Below are 22,967 nucleotides of genomic sequence, written 5' to 3' on the forward strand. Positions count from 1 at the left end.
CCATTTGAGATTGAAAAGACCATCATGAGTATGGCCATTTGAGATTGAAAAGACCATCATGAGGCTGGCCATTTGAGATTGAAAAGACCATCATGAATATAGCCATTTGAGATTGAAAAGACCATCATGAGTATGGCCATTTGAGATTGAAAAGACCATCATGAGTATGGCCATTTGAGATTGAAAAGACCATCATGAATATGGCCATTTGAGATTGAAAAGACCATCATGAGTATGGCCATTTGAGATTGAAAAGACCATCATGAGTATGGCCATTTGAGATTGAAAAGACCATCATGAATATGGCCATTTGAGATTGAAAAGACCATCATGAATATGGCCATTTGAGATTGAAAAGACCATCATGAATATGGCCATTTGAGATTGAAAAGACCATCATGAGTATGGCCATTTGAGATTGAAAAGACCATCATGAATATGGCCATTTGAGATTGAAAAGACCATCATGAGTATGGCCATTTGAGATTGAAAAGACCATCATGAATATGGCCATCTGAGATTGAAAAGACCATCATGAATATGGCCATTTGAGATTGAAAAGACCATCATGAATATGGCCATTTGAGATTGAAAAGACCATCATGAGTATGGCCATTTGAGATTGAAAAGACCATCATGAGTATGGCCATTTGAGATTGAAAAGACCATCATGAATATAGCCATTTGAGATTGAAAAGACCATCATGAATATAGCCATTTGAGATTGAAAAGACCATCATGAGTATGGCCATTTGAGATTGAAAAGACCATCATGAGTATGGCCATTTGAGATTGAAAAGACCATCATGAATATGGCCATTTGAGATTGAAAAGACCATCATGAATATGGCCATTTGAGATTGAAAAGACCATCATGAGTATGGCCATTTGAGATTGAAAAGACCATCATGAATATAGCCATTTGAGATTGAAAAGACCATCATGAGTATGGCCATTTGAGATTGAAAAGACCATCATGAATATAGCCATTTGAGATTGAAAAGACCATCATGAATATAGCCATTTGAGATTGAAAAGACCATCATGAGTATGGCCATTTGAGATTGAAAAGACCATCATGAATATTGCCATTTGAGATTGAAAAGACCATCATGAGTATGGCCATTTGAGATTGAAAAGACCATCATGAGTATGGCCATTTGAGATTGAAAAGACCATCATGAGTATGGCCATTTGAGATTGAAAAGACCATCATGAGTATGGCCATTTGAGATTGAAAAGACCATCATGAGTATGGCCATTTGAGATTGAAAAGACCATCATGAATATAGCCATTTGAGATTGAAAAGACCATCATGAATATAGCCATTTGAGATTGAAAAGACCATCATGAGTATGGCCATTTGAGATTGAAAAGACCATCATGAATATTGCCATTTGAGATTGAAAAGACCATCATGAGTATGGCCATTTGAGATTGAAAAGACCATCATGAGTATGGCCATTTGAGATTGAAAAGACCATCATGAGTATGGCCATTTGAGATTGAAAAGACCATCATGAATATGGCCATTTGAGATTGAAAAGACCATCATGAGTATGGCCATTTGAGATTGAAAAGACCATCATGAATATGGCCATTTGAGATTGAAAAGACCATCATGAATATAGCCATTTGAGATTGAAAAGACCATCATGAATATGGCCATTTGAGATTGAAAAGACCATCATGAATATGGCCATTTGAGATTGAAAAGACCATCATGAATATGGCCATTTGAGATTGAAAAGACCATCATGAGTATGGCCATTTGAGATTGAAAAGACCATCATGAATATGGCCATTTGAGATTGAAAAGACCATCATGAATATGGCCATTTGAGATTGAAAAGACCATCATGAGTATGGCCATTTGAGATTGAAAAGACCATCATGAATATGGCCATTTGAGATTGAAAAGACCATCATGAATATATCCATTTGAGATTGAAAAGACCATCATGAATATGGCCATTTGAGATTGAAAAGACCATCATGAATATGGCCATTTGAGATTGAAAAGACCATCATGAGTATGGCCATTTGAGATTGAAAAGACCATCATGAGTATGGCCATTTGAGATTGAAAAGACCATCATGAATATGGCCATTTGAGATTGAAAAGACCATCATGAATATGGCCATCTGAGATTGAAAAGACCATCATGAATATGGCCATTTGAGATCGAAAAGACCATCATGAATATGGCCATTTGAGATTGAAAAGACCATCATGAATATGGCCATTTGAGATTGAAAAGACCATCATGAATATAGCCATTTGAGATTGAAAAGACCATCATGAGTATGGCCATCTGAGATTGAAAAGACCATCATGAATATGGCCATTTGAGATTGAAAAGACCATCATGAATATGGCCATTTGAGATTGAAAAGACCATCATGAATATGGCCATTTGAGATTGAAAAGACCATCATGAATATGGCCATTTGAGATTGAAAAGACCATCATGAATATGGCCATCTGAGATTGAAAAGACCATCATGAATATAGCCATTTGAGATTGAAAAGACCATCATGAGTATGGCCATTTGAGATTGAAAAGACCATCATGAGTATGGCCATTTGAGATTGAAAAGACCATCATGAATATGGCCATTTGAGATTGAAAAGACCATCATGAATATGGCCATTTGAGATTGAAAAGACCATCATGAGTATGGCCATTTGAGATTGAAAAGACCATCATGAATATAGCCATTTGAGATTGAAAAGACCATCATGAGTATGGCCATTTGAGATTGAAAAGACCATCATGAATATAGCCATTTGAGATTGAAAAGACCATCATGAATATAGCCATTTGAGATTGAAAAGACCATCATGAGTATGGCCATTTGAGATTGAAAAGACCATCATGAATATTGCCATTTGAGATTGAAAAGACCATCATGAGTATGGCCATTTGAGATTGAAAAGACCATCCTGAGTATGGCCATTTGAGATTGAAAAGACCATCATGAATATGGCCATTTGAGATTGAAAAGACCATCATGAGTATGGCCATTTGAGATTGAAAAGACCATCATGAATATGGCCATTTGAGATTGAAAAGACCATCATGAATATGGCCATTTGAGATTGAAAAGACCATCATGAGTATGGCCATTTGAGATTGAAAAGACCATCATGAGTATGGCCATTTGAGATTGAAAAGACCATCATGAGTATGGCCATTTGAGATTGAAAAGACCATCATGAGTATGGCCATTTGAGATTGAAAAGACCATCATGAGTATGGCCATTTGAGATTGAAAAGACCATCATGAATATAGCCATTTGAGATTGAAAAGACCATCATGAATATAGCCATTTGAGATTGAAAAGACCATCATGAGTATGGCCATTTGAGATTGAAAAGACCATCATGAATATTGCCATTTGAGATTGAAAAGACCATCATGAGTATGGCCATTTGAGATTGAAAAGACCATCATGAGTATGGCCATTTGAGATTGAAAAGACCATCATGAGTATGGCCATTTGAGATTGAAAAGACCATCATGAATATGGCCATTTGAGATTGAAAAGACCATCATGAGTATGGCCATTTGAGATTGAAAAGACCATCATGAATATGGCCATTTGAGATTGAAAAGACCATCATGAATATAGCCATTTGAGATTGAAAAGACCATCATGAATATGGCCATTTGAGATTGAAAAGACCATCATGAATATGGCCATTTGAGATTGAAAAGACCATCATGAATATGGCCATTTGAGATTGAAAAGACCATCATGAGTATGGCCATTTGAGATTGAAAAGACCATCATGAATATGGCCATTTGAGATTGAAAAGACCATCATGAATATATCCATTTGAGATTGAAAAGACCATCATGAATATGGCCATTTGAGATTGAAAAGACCATCATGAGTATGGCCATTTGAGATTGAAAAGACCATCATGAGTATGGCCATTTGAGATTGAAAAGACCATCATGAGTATGGCCATTTGAGATTGAAAAGACCATCATGAATATGGCCATTTGAGATTGAAAAGACCATCATGAATATGGCCATCTGAGATTGAAAAGACCATCATGAATATGGCCATTTGAGATCGAAAAGACCATCATGAATATGGCCATTTGAGATTGAAAAGACCATCATGAATATGGCCATTTGAGATTGAAAAGACCATCATGAATATAGCCATTTGAGATTGAAAAGACCATCATGAGTATGGCCATCTGAGATTGAAAAGACCATCATGAATATGGCCATTTGAGATTGAAAAGACCATCATGAATATGGCCATTTGAGATTGAAAAGACCATCATGAGTATGGCCATTTGAGATTGAAAAGACCATCATGAATATGGCCATTTGAGATTGAAAAGACCATTAGGCTAGCGACAAATAGTCAAAAAGTGCTTTAGTTTTTGAGATACCCCTACCGGAGGTAGAACTAAACCCAACAATGTTTTTCCTCATCTCTAAGGTGTCCCATATATGAAATGGATTCTTGGCTAAAAATATTTTACTGCTAAGATTGTTAAATTAACAGATATTGTTATACACCCCAAAACCAAAAAAGGACTAAAATATAGCCTGTCCGTATGGGAGTTAAGGCATATAAACTAATGCAGATCAATCACCAAAGCTCTGAGAGCTTTGAAACTTGACATGTTTGTAGTCAGGAAGTTGTTTTAGCTACTAGAAAAGACTGGATGTGAATATCTTGATGTATGGAATAAACAGAGACATATAAACACATACCTAAAATAAGCGGACATGCACAAATTGAATACCTATGCAGAATGTTTTCATTTACTTTGTGGTTGCTTTGCCAGGTATTATCATAGAAACACATATGATGACTTGTTGGAAAGGTGGGGTTGTGCTGAATCCAGCAATACCAAATATGTAAATATAGCATGACGAATCAGAGTGTTCTGTCACTCAATGTATGAGGTGTCCAAAATGAATGAAAATGGAACACTGACATAATTAGGTCCAAAGCCCATTATCAGTGGTGAGAAGAATGTTGAGAAATTCAAATATAAGATACATTTAATAATTAAATATTTCATATGGCACCTTGTACTATATGGAAACAAAGATTGAAATCGAAAGATAACACCTTACCATAGCACAAACAGGAGACCAGGAGTCAGGATTGCAGTTTGACCTTAATGAGACTTTTAATAAAACTATAACTTAACTTCACACAATACAAATTAAATGACTGTCTTAAATCAAACAAATAAACTAAACAAACACTTTGTGGGGGAATGAGCCCTGTCTTCTCAGGCTGTGATTTTTTTTTTTCTAGCAGCAACCATTTGGAACATGAACTGCTTTTGTTTGCCATTCTCAGGTCATCATGTAACAACTGCAACACACCACTGTCACTCATCCACATTGTCATCAGTGACAAAGTGGGTAATATTTGGACAGTCTGGGAAAGGGCAAGAGCAAAACTCTGTGCAGGTCAAGCCCACTGAAAGACACTGGCATTTGGTGGCATCGTTGCAGTTTCCGTCTTTACAGTAGAGGTGGGTGATGTCTCTAACTTCTTTAGGTGCTGGTGCCTTCTGGAACATCACAGGTTCAATGCACCCATCTTCTCTGAGCCTCCATCCTCTACCAACTGGGTTCCAGAGAAGAGGTTTGGCCAGGTCACACTGCTGTTTGGTACAAGGCTCTCAGCACATGTTGCTGGAAGGCATCTTCTGTTGGGGGTAGATTTGCTGCTGACAAATCTGTGGTAGATGCTAGTGTGTACCTCAGCTCATCCAGCTTGGTGCAAGGATGCCCATCCACCTTTTTCTTTTGGCCATACAGGAGGAGGGCATACATTCTTGCCACAGGCAAAGCCTCTTCCAGGCTACCAGAGAGTCCAAATTTGGTCATTTCCTGTAACTCACAAAGATGGGTCTTCAGTCTTGTGAGGGCATATCGTGACCAAAAATAAGGTAATTTGGACTGAACCCAGTACTTTCTTGGGCAGCTTCCTGAGCTGCCATCCTCAACCAAGGTAGACCAGTCGCCCAGTCCTTACTCATTTGAACACAATACGATCTCAACAAAGATTTCAGTGTTTGATGAAATTTCTCCAGTGCTCCCTGACTTTGGGCATGAATAGCACTGGAGAGATTATGTTGAATATTAAGCGGTTTCAAAACTTGACCAAACAAATTAGAGGTGAAATTACTTCCCTGATCAGATTGAATAATTTTTTGTATTCCAAACACCGAAATGAATTGGGTCAGCGCTTGTATGACTAGTTTTTCCGTTACAGAACGTAACGGATATACAGCCGGATCTCTAGTTACTTGGCACATGATTGTAAGCAAATTACCTGCCTTTGACCTAGGCAATGGCCCAACACGATCTACAATGAGATGCTCAAACGGTTGACTAATGGCTGGAATTGGATAAAGAGGAGCAGATTTCAAAGTTTGATTTGGTTTTCCAGTAATCTGACGTGTGTGACAAGACTTAATGTATTTGGACACATCAAGTCTCAATTTCGGCCAAAAGAAACGTGTCAAAAGTAACTTGTACGTCTTTCTCACTCCCATGTGGCCGGAAGTATCATGTGCGGTCTGTAACACTAGTTGCCGGAGACACTGAGGAATTACAATTTGCACCATGGGATCACCAATCGCAAAATCTGCCTGTGGCACCCATTTTCGAACCAGCAATCCTTCATCTAGGTCAGTGGTCCGGAACCTATGGCTCGCGAGCCACATCTGGCTCTTTGACAAAAATAATGTGGCTCAGGTCTCTCACCCTTTACCAACAAATGATCGATAAAAGAAATTAGACACATCAACAGAGATCCACTCTCTGCAGAAAAAAGCAGCCAATTACAATTCCCTTGTTGAACAGCCTACCGAAGTTAATGAAACGTATGATAATTAATAACTAATATTCAAGTTGTGCCGGCCGTGCGCGTTCAGTGCTGTTCACGAGTGTCACGAGTCGCGACAGCAATCAAAACCCACTTACGTTTCTGTGGTAACAGCTTCTGCTCTGGGATTCAAGCAGCTGTGGCTTGTTTAAGGTAACCGAAAACCATTTTTAGAACAGCAGCGAAAATGTAAAAGTAGGCTATACAAACTTGAATATATCCTTTTATTGAAACTGGTGGTCTGCTGTGGAAAAAGACATTTCGAAACATTTCACCCGCGGGTACTTTCGCTTTTGCCGCAGAGACCCTTGTGATAAATAAATGTGTATTTATGATAATCCACGCAGATTTCAGTTGACGAAAATTAATGAAAAACGCGCGATAAGTCGCGAAAGACAACTGAATTAGTGACAGGATGCTGTGCACGCGCTCCGAGCGCAACACGGAAAAGCACAGCTTTGTCCTCGGCTGCACGTCAAATTAATAGGCTACAGAAATGTATCAAAATGCCAAGTCGAGTATTCACGTAAACATAGTAGATGTTCACACACACAAAGAGGATTTATAACTCAACCTCACAAAGCCCTGCACAATTAATTCCATATTGCAACTTATTTATTGTTCGCTGCATATGTGTTTGTTTTTAGTTATGGACCTAATAATTACTATTGTTTAAATTTTATTAGGGAAAAAAGCATGTTTTTTAATAATAATTTAATATTATTTTTTACTGTGGCTCTTTTGGAAAAATGCATTAACCAAAAATGGAAAAATGGCTCTTTGGTCAAAAAAGGTTCCCGACCCCTGATCTAGGTAATACCCAGATGAAAGATTCACAATTATATCTTGAGAGACAATTCGGTCAAATAATTCAACAAGAGTCAAGTCAGCTTTTTGTTTTTCGATCAATTCATCACGTGACATTGACAAAATTGAAGGGACTTCTAGTTTTACCTTCTCAGATTCAGTTTTTCCCTCAACTTGTGTTTTACTCATAGATCGGGTTATCACGCAAGACGGTAAAACATTCAAAGGACTGGACAAACTTTCATCACCATCTAATTTCAAGATCTTCGGACATGGTGTAACCACTAGATGTGGTGAATCATTTCGCCAGACACGATCACCAGCCAAGTCATTCCCCAGAACTACGTGTATTCCCTCCACAGGCAAGCAGGACCGAACAGCCACCTCCACTTCGCCCTGAATCAACTCAGAGTGCAAAATCATTTTATGAATTGGGACAGACATAACATTTAGGCCAATGCCCTTAACCAACACATTACTTCCAGTATAAGAATCCGGTGAAAAAGGCAACACAGACTCTAGCACAAAGGTTTCTGAGGATCCTGTATCACGTAGAATCTTAACTGGTACACTTTTTTTTGCATCCACCAATCTAACAGAACCTTCTGTAACGAATGGAGTAAACGCTGAAACACACGGCAAACAATTTTCCTGCATATTACTTCTTGTTGAAGCAGTCACCGCTAAAGCAACAGGCCTTACAGGAGACAAAGAATTAGATTTTACGTTAGAATGGTCAGCTTTTGCTTTCAATAACGGACATTCATTCTTCCAATGACCAAACCCATGACAATAATTACACATATTTGCTTTATCTTTTTCTTCAAAGGAAGTGTGCAACTGTGTACTGGGTAAATCAGGCACAAACCTGGAAAATGCGTTGGATTTTCGCCATGGTTCATTTTGAAAATTCTCTTCAGCGGATCTGTAACCAAAAAGTTGTCCTGGGTCTCATCTCCAACAACAATGAGACGGCATACTTGGACGAAGTGGAGCAACTGACATCATGGTGCCAGGACAACTGTCTCTCTCTGAATGTTAACAAGACCAAAGAACTGATTGTGGACTTCAGGAAGAGACAGCATCGGTCATACTCCCCTCTCATGATCAGCGGGACACCGGTAGAGAGAGTGAGCAGCTTCAAATACCTGGGTGTGAACATCTCCGAGGATCTGACCTGGACTACACACATCCAGACACAGGTGAAAAAAGCCAGGCAAAGACTGTACCACCTGCGCCAGCTGAGGAAATTCAGGGTTTCACCAGCCATCCTGAAAACTTTCTATCGAGGGGCGATAGAAAGTGTCCTGACTCAGTGCATCACAGCGTGGTACGGGAACAGCACCAGTCACGATTCCAAAGCCCTGCAAAGAGTGGTGCGCTTATCCGAGCGCATCTCAGGCTCAGCTCTCCCGTCTCTGCAGGACATCTACACCAAACGCTGCAGAGGTAGAGCTACCAAAATCATCAGAGACATTAATCACCCTGCAAACTCTCACTTCACCCTGCTGCCATCTGGTAAGCGCTTCCGTAGCCTGATGGCAAAGACTGAAAGACTCAGGAGGAGTTTCTTCCCCCAGGCCATCAGACTCCTGAACTCAGTCACGTGACTTCACTTCACCCCGCACACGCATAAACATCCAGTTTAAACATTAACATCCATATACTGCCATTGCACTGCACTTTACGTTCCTATTGTTACTGCGTAACAACCTGTAATAAACCTTGCACATTATACTTCTTTATATATACATATATATATATATTTTATGTTAACCACTTATTTTTAAGTCTACAGTCTATCTCACTTATCATATCCACATATTTTTTATATTTTTATTTTATCTTATTTCCTATTTTTATCTTTACTTGATTTATTTATAATCCTACTTATGTTAATACTTTTTATTCTAATTTTATTCTATTTCTATTTTAATTTCTTGTAACTGTTATTTGCACTGTCCATGGAGCGGACCTGTTTACATTTCACTGCCAGTTGTATATTGTGTATATAACTGTGTATGTGACAAATAAAACTCTTGAATCTTGAATCTTGAAACAGTTTTATGAGTCAAAGAGAATTCATCAGCCATGACGGCCACCTCATACACGGTGTCAGGTTTACATTCGTTGATGTAAGTCGCAATACGACCTGAAACTGAACTCTTGAATTGCTCAAGCATCATTAACTCCTTTAAATCGTCAAGTGTTTTTACCTTAGAAGCTACACACCAACGATTGAAATTAACCGAGATCTCCTGTACAAATTCAACATACGTCTGCTTTTCTCTTTTCTTCCAGGACCTAAATCTTTGTCTGTAGGCCTCTGGAACCAGCTCGTAAGCCCTCAACACTGCCGCTTTTACCGCTTTATACTCAGAAGCGTCCTCTACGCTAAGTGAAGAATACGCTTCTTGGGCTCTGCCTGTAAAAACAGACTGCAACATAAGAGTACGCTCTTCATCTGGCCAATTTCGCGCATCCGCAACACGTTCAAACAATAAAAAGAATCGCTCAACCTCTTTTTCATCAAATTTAGGAATCAACCTCAAATTACTCACAATATCAAACTTACACGAACTCGAATCACGCATCTGTTCTCCAGTTACGGAAAGTTTACCATCTCTTATTAGATCCAAACGATAGCGTTCCAGATCAAACTGCTGTTGTTGCAACTGGATTTTCTTTAACTCAATGTGATTTTGTGTGTCTAACATTTTTTCCTTCATTTCAACCTGAATTAACAACAATTGTTTTTGTTGTTCAAAAGTTAGATGAGACTGTGGTGATGTCGCAATATCAAAAGTTGACGCGTCTTCCGAAATTTGAGACTCTAAGACTCCGCGTTCAAGTAACTCCATCTTTATCATGGTTTTAAGATTATCTTTCAGACGTTTATCCTGACATGACAAATTAATTTTGTAATGAGTTGCAAGTTCTACTAGCTGATCTTTAGAAAAATCATTCAACAAATCTTCAGACGGAGCACTAATAAATTCCTCAACCTTTGAGGCCATTGTAACATAAGGCTACTTAATTTACCAAAATATTTGAGGGGAAGAAATTGGACAAACAATTCCCTCTAACTAAATTTAGAAACTACCTAAACTCATCCCTAATCTTCGTACAGTTACTTGCAGCGGGTTTTTATACACTATAAACCAGCGTTTGCAATAGCAACCGATTAACGAGTCACTATTACAAAACACGGATGTGTTCCCGAGACAAATGCTCCAACTGCTTTCACCATACAAACAAAACAAACTAAAATAAAAAAAAGATCGGAGCATCCGGTTAAGGATACCCCGCTAAACCTAACCAGGGAAAAGTCTAATCCAAAACAACCCTTCCCTCAAATATACAAAGAGTAGCCATGCTTACCATCCTTAAGTTGAAACTCCCACGAAACAATCAACAAAAAAAAAAAAAAAAAAAACACCAAACCAACCACTATAAACCTCCAGAAATTTCAAATATCTTCAAAGAAAAACAAACTTAACGAATTAATGATTAAATTAACGAAATATAAACAAAGCAACTCCTTTCCAAATTAAATTATACCGGAGTAAATTAACTCCCAAATTTGTTTCTTACCAAACAAAAAAACTTAAACATAGACCTAATCAAACCAAACAAACATTTATCAATTAGTACGGACAAGAATTCATATTTGTCATACTAAAAAAAAACGGTTGGACAAGTCCACATAATCGTCAAATAATGAACAAACCTTTTAACAAATTGGCTGGACGAGCCCCCATATTTGTCACGACCGGCTCAAAGCCGTGACAAATAAGTGGAGGACATAGTAGGTTGGTGAGGTTTTGCAACACATAAGGTTTATTTATGTAAATAATAAAATATATAATACAATAAATCAAGGCCAAAATAACTACAATCTCTGTCAGACAAATGTTGTTAATGTGTCAGACAGAACCAAATTCAAAGTAATGACAAAAGAACATAAACAAAACCATAACGAGACTGAAAAGGGAGCAAACAACTCAGGACACTCTCATGATGGTGCTGCACGACCTGAAGCTCTCTCCAAGTCCCTCAAGTCTCTCATTGACTCTCAAAGGCTCAACTTAAATAGAGGAAGAAACAGGTGCACATAGTTTGCTCAAGGAGCCTGCCCAGGTGCACATCGTTCTCCCAATGAGTCTCTCAGCCACACCCACCGGTCGGCAACAGCAATATTAACGGGAGACCCGTCACACTCACACACACTCAACACACACACACACACGTTCAAAAGAGACTCTCTTATAGTAAAGACAAACACAAATCGTGGAAATCGAGTGTCTTGAATTCATTCAGTCCTGTCACAATCACAATCACTAAACTGTTGTCATGGAAACCCTCTGCTTGAATTATATATTTTTTTTTCTTTAGACATTTTTACATATATTTTCGAAAACTGAATAGGTAAATAGCACAATATATTTTCATATCATACTTTCTTTTTTCCATTCTTATCCAGACCTGACGAACAAATCAAATTCAATCCAAACTGCATATGAACCCAGTTCACTTTTAATTGTTGTAACTCATGTGATGTGATTACTTCCAGGATCATAAGGCCTCTGTGAACCTCAATACTTATTACACTTCATGAGAAGTTATTATTGCCTTAAACACAGATGGCCACACATTTGCCATAAATGCTGAGAAACTGCTTTGGCAATTTGGGTGAATGTGAAAGTTTTGATCACATTTATGTCACGAGTGTGTGCAGGCAGGAATACGAAGACAGGTAAATACAGTTCCCAAAAGTAGTTTAATTGTAAATACTTCAAAGCCAAGCAGACAGACAATCACACAACTCCTCTAACATAACAGTGAGCGGACAAAGACTGAGTGAAAAGGGAAGAACTGAAATAGCAAACAGAACCGAGATCATTAACAGGACACAGCTGAACTAAACTAACTAATGAGGGTAACCAAGGAAACAGACAAGTGGCGGGAAAACTAAGACAAAGGAACATGTGACAAGACAACACACACTGACAGTCATGTGACAATTTAGTTATTAAACTCTGAATCAAAAAAGGATTACAGATATTCCTATGAGTTATATTTGATGTTATATTTTACAGTATGAGGTCAAAGGGATTGTGTATTGATTGTGATGTCACTGACCACACCCACACTACTCCTAAACAGCAGAGCCCCTCCCACTGCAGTCATTCATCTATAAACCATTTTAATCATTTATCACATTTAGTTTAGTGCTCATGTGCAAACCTCAAAGAAAGATCCATAGCTAACCTTAAAACCATTATCAAAATCTGATTAAACCGATATCAACATGGAGAGATGTCTACTAGTGATTGCCATAACAGTTTCAGGTGATAGAATGAGCACTTTTAACATCACATGGTGTTTTTGGCAAGAGAAACTGGCTGATGGTTTAATGTTATATTGTGATGTCTCAACTTTTATTACAGGTGTGTTTGCTGACAGCATTGGACCAAAAGACGAGGATACTAATATAATCATGAGAGAAGGAGAGTCTGTGACGCTGAGCTGCTCATATGAAACTAACAGCAATAATATTCTACTTTACTGGTACAGACAGTATCCAAACACAGAACCTCAGTATTTACTGGATAAAAGTGCTCGATCATCCCAATCCTCCACCACTGAATTCACTATTGATAAAGCAGCTCTGTCAGATTCAGCTCTCTATTATTGTGCTCTGAGAGTTGGAGCCCAGTGACACAAAGTGCCTGAGACGCTTTACAAAAACTCACACACACCATTATTGCTTTGAACAACAGCAATCTAATGAGTATAATATCACATGTACCACTGAGACTGTAAATATCAGAATGTGGAAACACCTGCTGAACAGCTCAGACGTGCATGAGGAGAGATGAGAAGAGAGGATATGATAATGAACTGGAACATGTGCTTTACAGTCAAATACATTTAATCAAACATTTGATAATAAATTGTGAAACCTTTACTTTTGTTTTAAGTTTAAAGGACCAATGTTGTGCAAGTTACTTCCAAACTGTAGTACATTATAGATTACTTGTTACTGTCATTTAAAAGCAATTCTTTACCTTACAATTTTACTGTCTCAGAATTGTAATGCGTTACATTACTCCTGTATTACTTTTGAGTTACTTTCACCAAAATAACTACAGAAGTAGAAATTGAGCGTCAGCGTCAGTTCTGGCAGGCCAGGTAGTCAAGACGCTGCTATGTTATTTGTAACAACACTGTCCCGTCAGCTGATCTGCTCCAGCTGATCTGCTTCAGCTGAGCTGCATTAGCTGGTTAACTCCCCTCGCTGCTCAATGGCCAAAGCTCAAACAAGGCGCCCTATTTAAAGCACATTCGGTTTGCTCATACATGCTTGCTGCTCGCTACTGCTGAACTGTATGCTGTTAAAATCACTCATGTTGTTAAACATTAAAATACTGATTATACTCACCCTATTGTCGGCTATGACTTCCGCCGCTGTCGAGGAAGAATGGCAAGACTCTTCTGAGGAAACCCGGCCCTTACCATTCCAATCTGACCAGGGGCAGGATGCCTGCCCGGAAGATAACGCTACCGTTCGTAGGAGTTCTCGGCGGTTGGCGAATAGATCCTCGTCCCAACCATGCATCGACGATTGGCCCGTGGCAAAAATACTGGAAACCCTATTTACAAATGACATTCAGCCTCCGCGTGGCGCCTCTCACGAAGACCTATTCGTCCTCCTCTGCGATTCTCTAATGATTCCAGTTGTTGAATCTCCGCCGGTGCCTCCTACCCAGTCCTCCGGAAAAAAGCACACCTCGAAGCGCAAAAATCCTGAGATGGCCAGCAAAGCCCCAGCACAAAAACGGGCCAGCGGCTCTGTTCGTCCGGGTCCAAGTGCTTTCTCAGCAGATGATCCAGTGCTCATGGCACTTTCTGACATCCAATCTTCTCTCCTCGACATGTCCGCTAGGATATCAACACTGGAAGACGGTTCCCTTTCTAGACCTCCCTCGACCCACGTCTCTGCTCAATCGACATCCACCCCGGCTTCAACCACCGCTGCTGTCTCCGATCCGCGCCAGCCTCAAGTTGATGACGTCACCACGGAATTTGTACCTAAAAGGACCCTAGCAACCGCCGTACCTCTTTCCGCTGGCTCGCCTTTTTTCCCACCAGCTGCTGCCATCTCTCATCAGCTGAGGGGACAGATATTGGCAGGTAATGACATTAACCTCGTTAAACTCTTGCTGGGCTCCGAGCTGTGTGAACGGCGTATAGTAGACTGTGGTGACGTACAGGTCGAGCTAAAAGATGGGGACCCTAGACTTTCAAAAATTCTAACTTTTCCTGAGTTCTGTACCGCTTTTGGAGTTTATAAGGATGTTATTTGTGAGGTCCAACCAGCGCGCAGAGCCGAACTAGATACCTATCTGGCCATTATTTCTGATCTAACTCTCTCTTACGGTGGGGTTTTGTTCTACGAGTATCACAAGTCTTTTTCTGCAAAGGCAGCTATGTTCATTCAACGCTTTAATCAAAGACTTGACTGGTCCGTGGTCGATCTCGCGCTCATAAGTAGACACTTCACAGGTCACCAAATCCTGTCCTGCTCCGTTTGCGGCTCTCTCTCGCATTCTACTAATTTATGCTCTAAATCTAAGCCTATTTCTTCCATGTCTCATCCCGGCCCGAGCCATACATCTGGGCCCCAGGTGAAAAACTTTGGTACTCCTATTTGCTTTCATTTCAATGAAAATATTTGTAGGATGCATAATTGTAAATATTTTCATGTTTGTAGCTACTGTGGGAACGCCCACCCAAAGTCTGTGTGCCCGAGGAGAACCCGCTTCATAAATGGAGCGAAAGAAATAAAACCATCAACTCCCATTAACGTCCCCAAGCTGGGACAGACGTTGAGAAAGCATCCTGACCGCTGTTTTGTGGATTATTTACTGACTGGTCTTGTTCAGGGTTTTTTGCTGGCCTGCTGCATTTTCCTGCTGTATCTTTTCATTGCCATAACCTATTGTCTGCGTCTCAGGAGCTGGAAACTGTGGATACCTTGCTCGAGAAAGAGGTTAAGAAAGGATTCATGATAGGCCCATTTGATTTTTCTCCTTTTCCGATTTTTAGGGTAAGTCCTATAGGGGTAGCCACTCGAAAATATTCGGGTAAAAAACGTTTAATTATCGACCTTTCTGCTCCCCACAATGGTTTGGCTGACAGCATCAATAGCCTTATTCCTTTAGCCCCATTTTTCTCTGTTTTACAATACTGTCGATGATGCCATCAATTTCATTAAAAAGGCAGGACGTGGAGCTTGGCTTGCAAAAGCAGATATTTCCGATGCTTTTAAAGTTATGCCATTGCATCCCTCACAGTGGCATTTGTTCGGCGTCCAGTGGAAAAAAAAAAAATTATTTTGCGGTTAGACTCACTTTTGGCTGTCGTAGCAGTCCAAAAATATTCGATACCTTGTCTGAAGCTTTGTGCTGGATTCTTCTTAATAACTAGAAATTATCCTTCGTCCTTCATCTTTTAGATGATTTTCTCCTGGTAGATTTTCCTTCCAAAAAATCTGACTTCTCTATCTCGACTCTTAAACGCACTTTTTCTGAATTAGGCGTTCCTCTCTCTGAGGAAAAGACCGTGGGTCCAGTCAAAGTAATCGAATTCTTGGGCATTTCTCTCGATTCAAATCGCATGCAAGCTTCACTCCCCCTCGAGAAATTAGCTCGAATAAGACAAGTTATGAAAGTCGCAGAAAATTCAAAATCTTTTTCAAAAAGGGACTTGCTCTCTCTTTTGGGGCACCTTAATTTCGCGATGAGAATAATTCCTCAAGGCAGATCATTTATTTCCAGGCTTCTTGACCTTTCTAAATCTGCAAAAGCTCTCAGTGACATAGTTACTTTAGACGCAGGATGTAGATCTGAACTAAAATTTTGGTCTGTTCTTCTAGATAAATGGAATGGCATTTCCTTTTTTTCTAAATGATTTCATGGAATCATCTTTAGCTCTTAATCTGTATACTGATGCTGCACCTTCCATAGGGCTCGGGGGGATTTTCAAAAATGAATGGTTTGCGTCCACCTGGCCAGAAGAATTGCGTTCCTTACCTGCCGGTGATTCCTCGACAGCCATATTAGAATTGTATCCGATCGTCGTTGCATGCATTCTGTGGGGTAAACACTGGGCTAGGAAACAAATTCTGTTTTTCTGCGACAACGAAGCTACGGTTAATATAATTAATAAGAGGCGTTCATCCGTTCCATTTATCAACAGGTTCATGAGACGTCTTACATGGCTGTCAGTCATGGGGAACTATTTTTTTCGTGCAGAACATATTCCCGGTTTGAATAACCAAGTGGCCGATTCTTTGTCTCGTTTCAATTTTCAGAAGTTTCATCTCCTGTGTCCAGCTGCAGCACCATCAAGCCTGGAATGCCCACCTTTCAGCCAAACCATTCTAGATTGAATAACCCTCTTCAATCCTATATGCATTCTGCTGCACAGTACATGCGGGGGGGGGATTGGCTAGTTCTACATTAAAATCGTATGACTCTGCATGGTCTTATTTCATAAGTTTTTGTGCTTCTTCATCTGTAGCTGCTCTGCCTGTCAATATATCATATATTAGTGCATTTATAGTCCACTGCTTCGAGGATCGAAAACTGCAGCCTTCTTCAATCAAAAGTACGGTCGCTGGCATTCAATTCCATATGCGCTGCCTGGATCCATCTGCCTCCAGTATTTTGGGAAATCCTTCCATTCGCCTTTTGCTGAACGGAATCAAAAGACAATCTCCACAAGGCAATGATAAACGTCTCCCTTTTACTCTACCTTTGGTTAAACAAATCATATCAAAATTACGGGATGGGTGTTTTGGGCCGTACACCGATCTGTTGTTAGAAACTGTCATTCTCACAGCCTTTTTTGGTTTTCTAAGGGGTGGTGAAATTTCTTCACGCACTTGTTCATTTGACCCAAATCTCAATCTAACAATTTCTGATGTCTCAATTCATGATCACCATTTCACATTATTTTTAAAGCATTCCAAAACTGATAAAAATTCTAAAGGCGTAATCGTGTACATCTCTGAATCTAACACTATGTTTTGTCCTCTGACTTCCATGTTGTCCTATTTGAGGTACCGCCCCAGTGCTGATCCGCAGGAGCCGCTGTTCGTCACACAGGCAGGGAAAACAATGTCCAGAACCTGGTTTTCTTGTCACCTACGCCTCCTTTGCCAATTCTGTGGACTGCCCCCGGACCGCTATACTGCTCATTCTCTGCGCATCGGCGCAGCAACAACAGCGGCAGCATCTGCTCCGGTTTTAACCCTTAAAGCTATGGGGCGGTGGTCTTCTGCTGCTTACGAACGATACCTCCGTCCCGACGTTCGGGCTATTCTTGACGCTCAGAAAGCCATGAGCTCAAGTCTCTGAGTCGTTTCGCTAATAAACACATTTGATCATTATTTTGCTCGCGCTCTGCTCATTATAACTCCCCGGATGCGCTACCAGCTGTTTAATTCCTTCATCTCAGAAGGTGGTTTAGTCATCTCTTCATAGCGCTTACACTGAAGACCGTTAAAAAAGTTAAAAGACAGAGTTCTAGGTAACGGCATGTTTTAGATATTGCGGTCTTGAATAGTCATTTCAGTAATTAATTAATAATTTTTACTATAATATAAATCGCTAAATAAGGGCGGCTCAGACGATCGTTCGAGACACTCAATTTCTGTTTTTTGGGGGGGGTAGCTCATCTAGTCAAAATAAAGTAATTATAACTTGCAATTATCCGTATATATTCATAGATTACTAAGCATAAATTGTTTAAATAAATCATCCTCTGTATCTCAGAGGATTGCCAGGTGTGGTTTGTGTTGGGGGATATTTTAGCTCTCAGTCCTAAACTGTGAGCGTTCCCTAATGCTGCTGCTGCTGGTCCTCTGACTCTCTGCTATTTCATGGTGCTCATGAAAGGTCAGAGGACTCCCTGAACAGAGCCATACCGCCAAATTTCAATTCAGGAATATCAACTTGTTTGCAATCTATTCAATAAAAAATTCTTAATTATTATTATTGTTTGTGTGTTCTTGACTTAATGGACCTGACAGAAATTGAGCGTCAGCGTCAGTTCTGGCAGGCCAGGTAGTCAAGACGCTGCTATGTTATTTGTAACAACACTGTCCCGTCAGCTGATCTGCTCCAGCTGATCTGCTTCAGCTGAGCTGCATTAGCTGGTTAACTCCCCTCGCTGCTCAATGGCCAAAGCTCAAACAAGGCGCCCTATTTAAAGCACATTCGGTTTGCTCATACATGCTTGCTGCTCGCTACTGCTGCCCGCCACCTCCCCAGCTCCTCCTTATGCATAACGTGGCATTTTGCTTTTGTCATGTTGCCTGCTCTGTTCACAGGGGGATATTTTAGCTCTCAGTCCTAAACTGTGAGCGTTCCCTAATGCTGCTGCTGGTCCTCTGACTCTCTGCTATTTCATGGTGCTCATGAAAGGTCAGAGGACTCCCTGAACAGAGCCATACCGCCAAATTTCAATTCAGGAATATCAACTTGTTTGCAATCTTTTCAATAAAAAATTCTTAATTATTATTATTGTTTGTGTGTTCTTGACTTAATGGACCTGACAGAACTTAACATTCTAACATGACCAAATGTACTACAGAGCATTTTATATCCAGTAGAGGAGATATGATGTAATGACTGTGGGCTATCCAGGCTAACAATAGAGCATATCATTGGCCAAGTGAAGGCTCAAGACAACGCAAGAAAGGACGACAGACAGAAAGAATCACAAACTATTCATATTAGACACAACAGAACTGTGTTTATTTTAAAATGTCATTATTTTATTCTCTTTGAATTCAAGAGGTTCACAACACAAAACACAAAGTGCAAGAGATGTTTTTTTAAATTGCTAGTGCTATTTCACGACGTCGATAGTTCTTTCGGTTTTAGACAAAGGTTGCATTTGACTATTACATTCTTCTTGTCCTTATCTCTGACAAACTCGAAATATTGCACATGCGTCCATCTCGTGAATACTCGAAGAGATTCTGGAAAACCGTTCGACGCTTCAGGAGGGGGAAGCAGTGCCCCACCAACACTGTTTACAGTGGAAATGGAGGAGCTCGGAGTAGATCCGTTGCTCCTCCACATCGAGAGGAGCCAGCTGAGGTGGCTCGAGCATCTATTTCGGATGCCTCCTGGACGCCTTCCCAGGGAGGTGTTCCAGGCACGTCCAACCGGGAGAAGACCCCGGGGAAGACCTAGGACACGCTGGAGGGACTATGTCTCCCGGCTGGCCTGGGAACGCCTCAGGGTTCCCCCGGAAGAGCTGGAGGAAGTGGCTAGGGAGAGGGAAGTCTGGGCATCTCTGCTTAGACTGTTGCCCCCGCGACCCTGCCCCGGATAAGCGGAAGATGATGGATGGATGGATGGACATTTAATATATTGTGCAGTGCAAAGTGCATTTCATCCGCTCATCACTACATTTTAGTTTTACATAAGGTCTATGTGCTAAAAATGATCATCACTGTCTTTTGTGAACCTGCATCACAACCAATATCACATTTATTAAATGTAATGTTTTTACAAAAACTTTGTACAAACCCAACATTAAAGTCACTATATGGGCTGTAAGTCAAAGGTAAGTTTTGCAATGTAACACAATTTTACAATGGCTGAAACTAAAACATGTAACTTGATTCTCATTTTATAATGTTTCCTGAATTACAGTTGTACATCACAACCATTTTGATAGATTTGACTAAACATTGCATTATCATTTGATTTCTCCTCTGCAAAGTCTCTTGCACAACGTCTGCCTAAAGTCTCTTACAGAAAGTTTTCCACTCAAAGTCAAATTCTTCATAGTGCAAACTAACATGTCCAATAAATGTCATTATTTGTCTTATTTATTCTGATTAATTGACTCTGACATTAGTCACAGTGTTTGTGAATTATGTCAGAAAATGATACCATTGAATTTAAATGGTTCAGCTCAGCAAAATCTATTCAAACTCACCACAAGGAGGCATCATTCCTCATTCTTATATAAGGCTGAACTCTATGAAGAATCTGAAACTAAATCAAAGACCACACAGCAAGAAAATACTTCTACTAAAATATTCTCCCTTTTTAACTTGTATGGCAATGGCAAAATGGGTGATTATTTCTTTTTTCGTCACAGCACATGATTTTGGTAAGAATTTCATAATTTTCACTTCACTATCTGTGTGAGATCATTAATATATGCACATGAATAATGGGAAAATCTATTTTCCAGTGTGCTGGGGAGAAGACAATGTTGAACAACCTTCAAGAGAAAGGACTGCAAATGAAGCAGATCAAGTCACTCTACAGTGCAATTATTCTACCACAACTACAAATGCATATCTCTTCTGGTACAAACAGCTGCCAAACAGATCCCCAACATTCATTCTGAGTGAATTTACAGTTGGGAAAGGAACGACAGAGCCTGATTTTAAGGAGAGATTTTCTGCAAATCACACCAAAACTTCAAGATCAGTTCCTCTGACGATCCAGGATGTGTGTGTGTCTGACTCTGCTGTGTATTACTGTGCTCTGAGGCCCACTGTGACTCACACACACTCAACACTCACACACAAACCCTCATGCTCTTGAGTTACACTTTCTGATGGGTTATGATATTTCCAACCTTGTAATGACTCTTGCAATGCAGAAGAGGGAGACAAACAGTTACTCTACACATTATTTTGAAGAAGTCTTGAGCTCCTCTTTGACCAAAATCCCATCTCACTGATCTGCAGTCAGCTTTCAGTCAGAATAAACCATATAAAGAGATAATTGATATACAGAGATCATTGAAACTCACACTTTAATGTCTTGATCCCTCTTATGATTGTAAAACCCAATGGTCCTGGTGGAGTAACACTTCTCATGAGACTCAAATGCTCAAGTGGAGGAGGAGTAAACAGCTCTACACAGATGACATCAGGAACTGCTTGTTTCTGCAAACCTGAGCTTTTCTCCTGACTGGCAGAGGTTAAATTGGGCCGCAGCGCAGCTCCGCCTCCTCAGGTCCACAACACACCCTGCTGGAACTCAGCTCCATCTCCTTCAGCACTAAATATTGTTATTAGACTTTAATTATTGATCGTCTCCTGGCAAACGTCATCATAATGCATTAATCACTGCGTTCTCTGGTTCAGCCCTGCGGTCACAGCCATCAGGTAAAACCGTTACAATTCTAACAGTGAGTTACCATGGAAATCCGCGAACGCCTAGAGCAGCGGTCGGGAACCTATGGCTCGCCAGGTCTCTCACACTTTACCAACATATCTAACATAACCAACATTACTAACATGATCGATAGAAAGATTAGACACACACATCAACAGAGATCCGTTATCTGCAGAAATAAGCAGCCAATTACAATTCCCTTGTTGTACAGCCTACCGAGGTTAATGACAAGTTTATGATAATAATATTCAAGTTGTGTGTTCAGTGCTGTTCGCGAGTGTCACGATAAAATAAATAATAAAAGCATGATAAGTCACGAAAGACAACTGAATTACTGACAGGATGCTGTGCGCGCGCTCTGGGTGCAACACGGACAAGCATACTAGCCTTTGTCTTCGGCTGCGCGCCTAAACGGCCAAATACACACAGAAATATATCAAAATGCCAAGTGGAGTATTCACATAAACACAGTAGATGTAAGCACTGTGGGCGTTCACACACACTAAGAGGATTTACACTCATCAGCTGGTCAACCTCACAGTGAGAGCCCTGCACAATTAATTCCATATTGTAACTTATTTAGTGTTTGCTGCATAATTGTTTGTTTTTAGTTATGGACCTAATAATTACTACTGTTGACATTCTATTGAAAAAAAAAGCTTTTTAATAATAATTTTATATAATTTTTTACTGTGGCTCTTTTGGAAAAATGCATTTACCAAAAATGAAAAAAAAAAAAAATGGCTCTGTCAAAAAAGTTCCCAACCCTTTTCAGGGACACAGACGAAAATGAAAAGACTACAGTCAAAGCTCATCTTTAGGGGGGTATTGTCCAATAATCTACTGCCCACTGACATGGTTTTGAAAGCTTTTTATTATACCTTTTTTTGGCCTTCAAAATTATTAAAAATGCACATATGTAGACTTCTAAAAAGTCTGGATTATTTTTTACACGTTTTGAAATTAAAAATGCAACCCCAGCACTCAAATTTGTGCCATGCCTAAGGCCAATGCTACCTGACCATTCATTTTTCCAGTCAGCTTCA

The 22,967-nt window shown here is 39.9% G+C and overlaps 1 gene segment (V, D, J or C); it reads left to right on the forward strand.

Annotated features, from left to right (window-relative positions):
• Positions 1-13,007: 13,007 nt before the first annotated feature.
• LOC307127924 (T cell receptor alpha variable 3-like) lies at positions 13,008-13,418 on the forward strand. The segment is given in 2 exons: positions 13,008-13,047; positions 13,147-13,418.
• The last annotated feature ends 9,549 nt before the right edge of the window (positions 13,419-22,967 follow it).

The sequence above is a fragment of the Gobio gobio genome (genome assembly GCF_949357685.1).
Source record: "Gobio gobio genome assembly, chromosome: 6".
NCBI lineage: Eukaryota > Metazoa > Chordata > Actinopteri > Cypriniformes > Gobionidae > Gobio > Gobio gobio.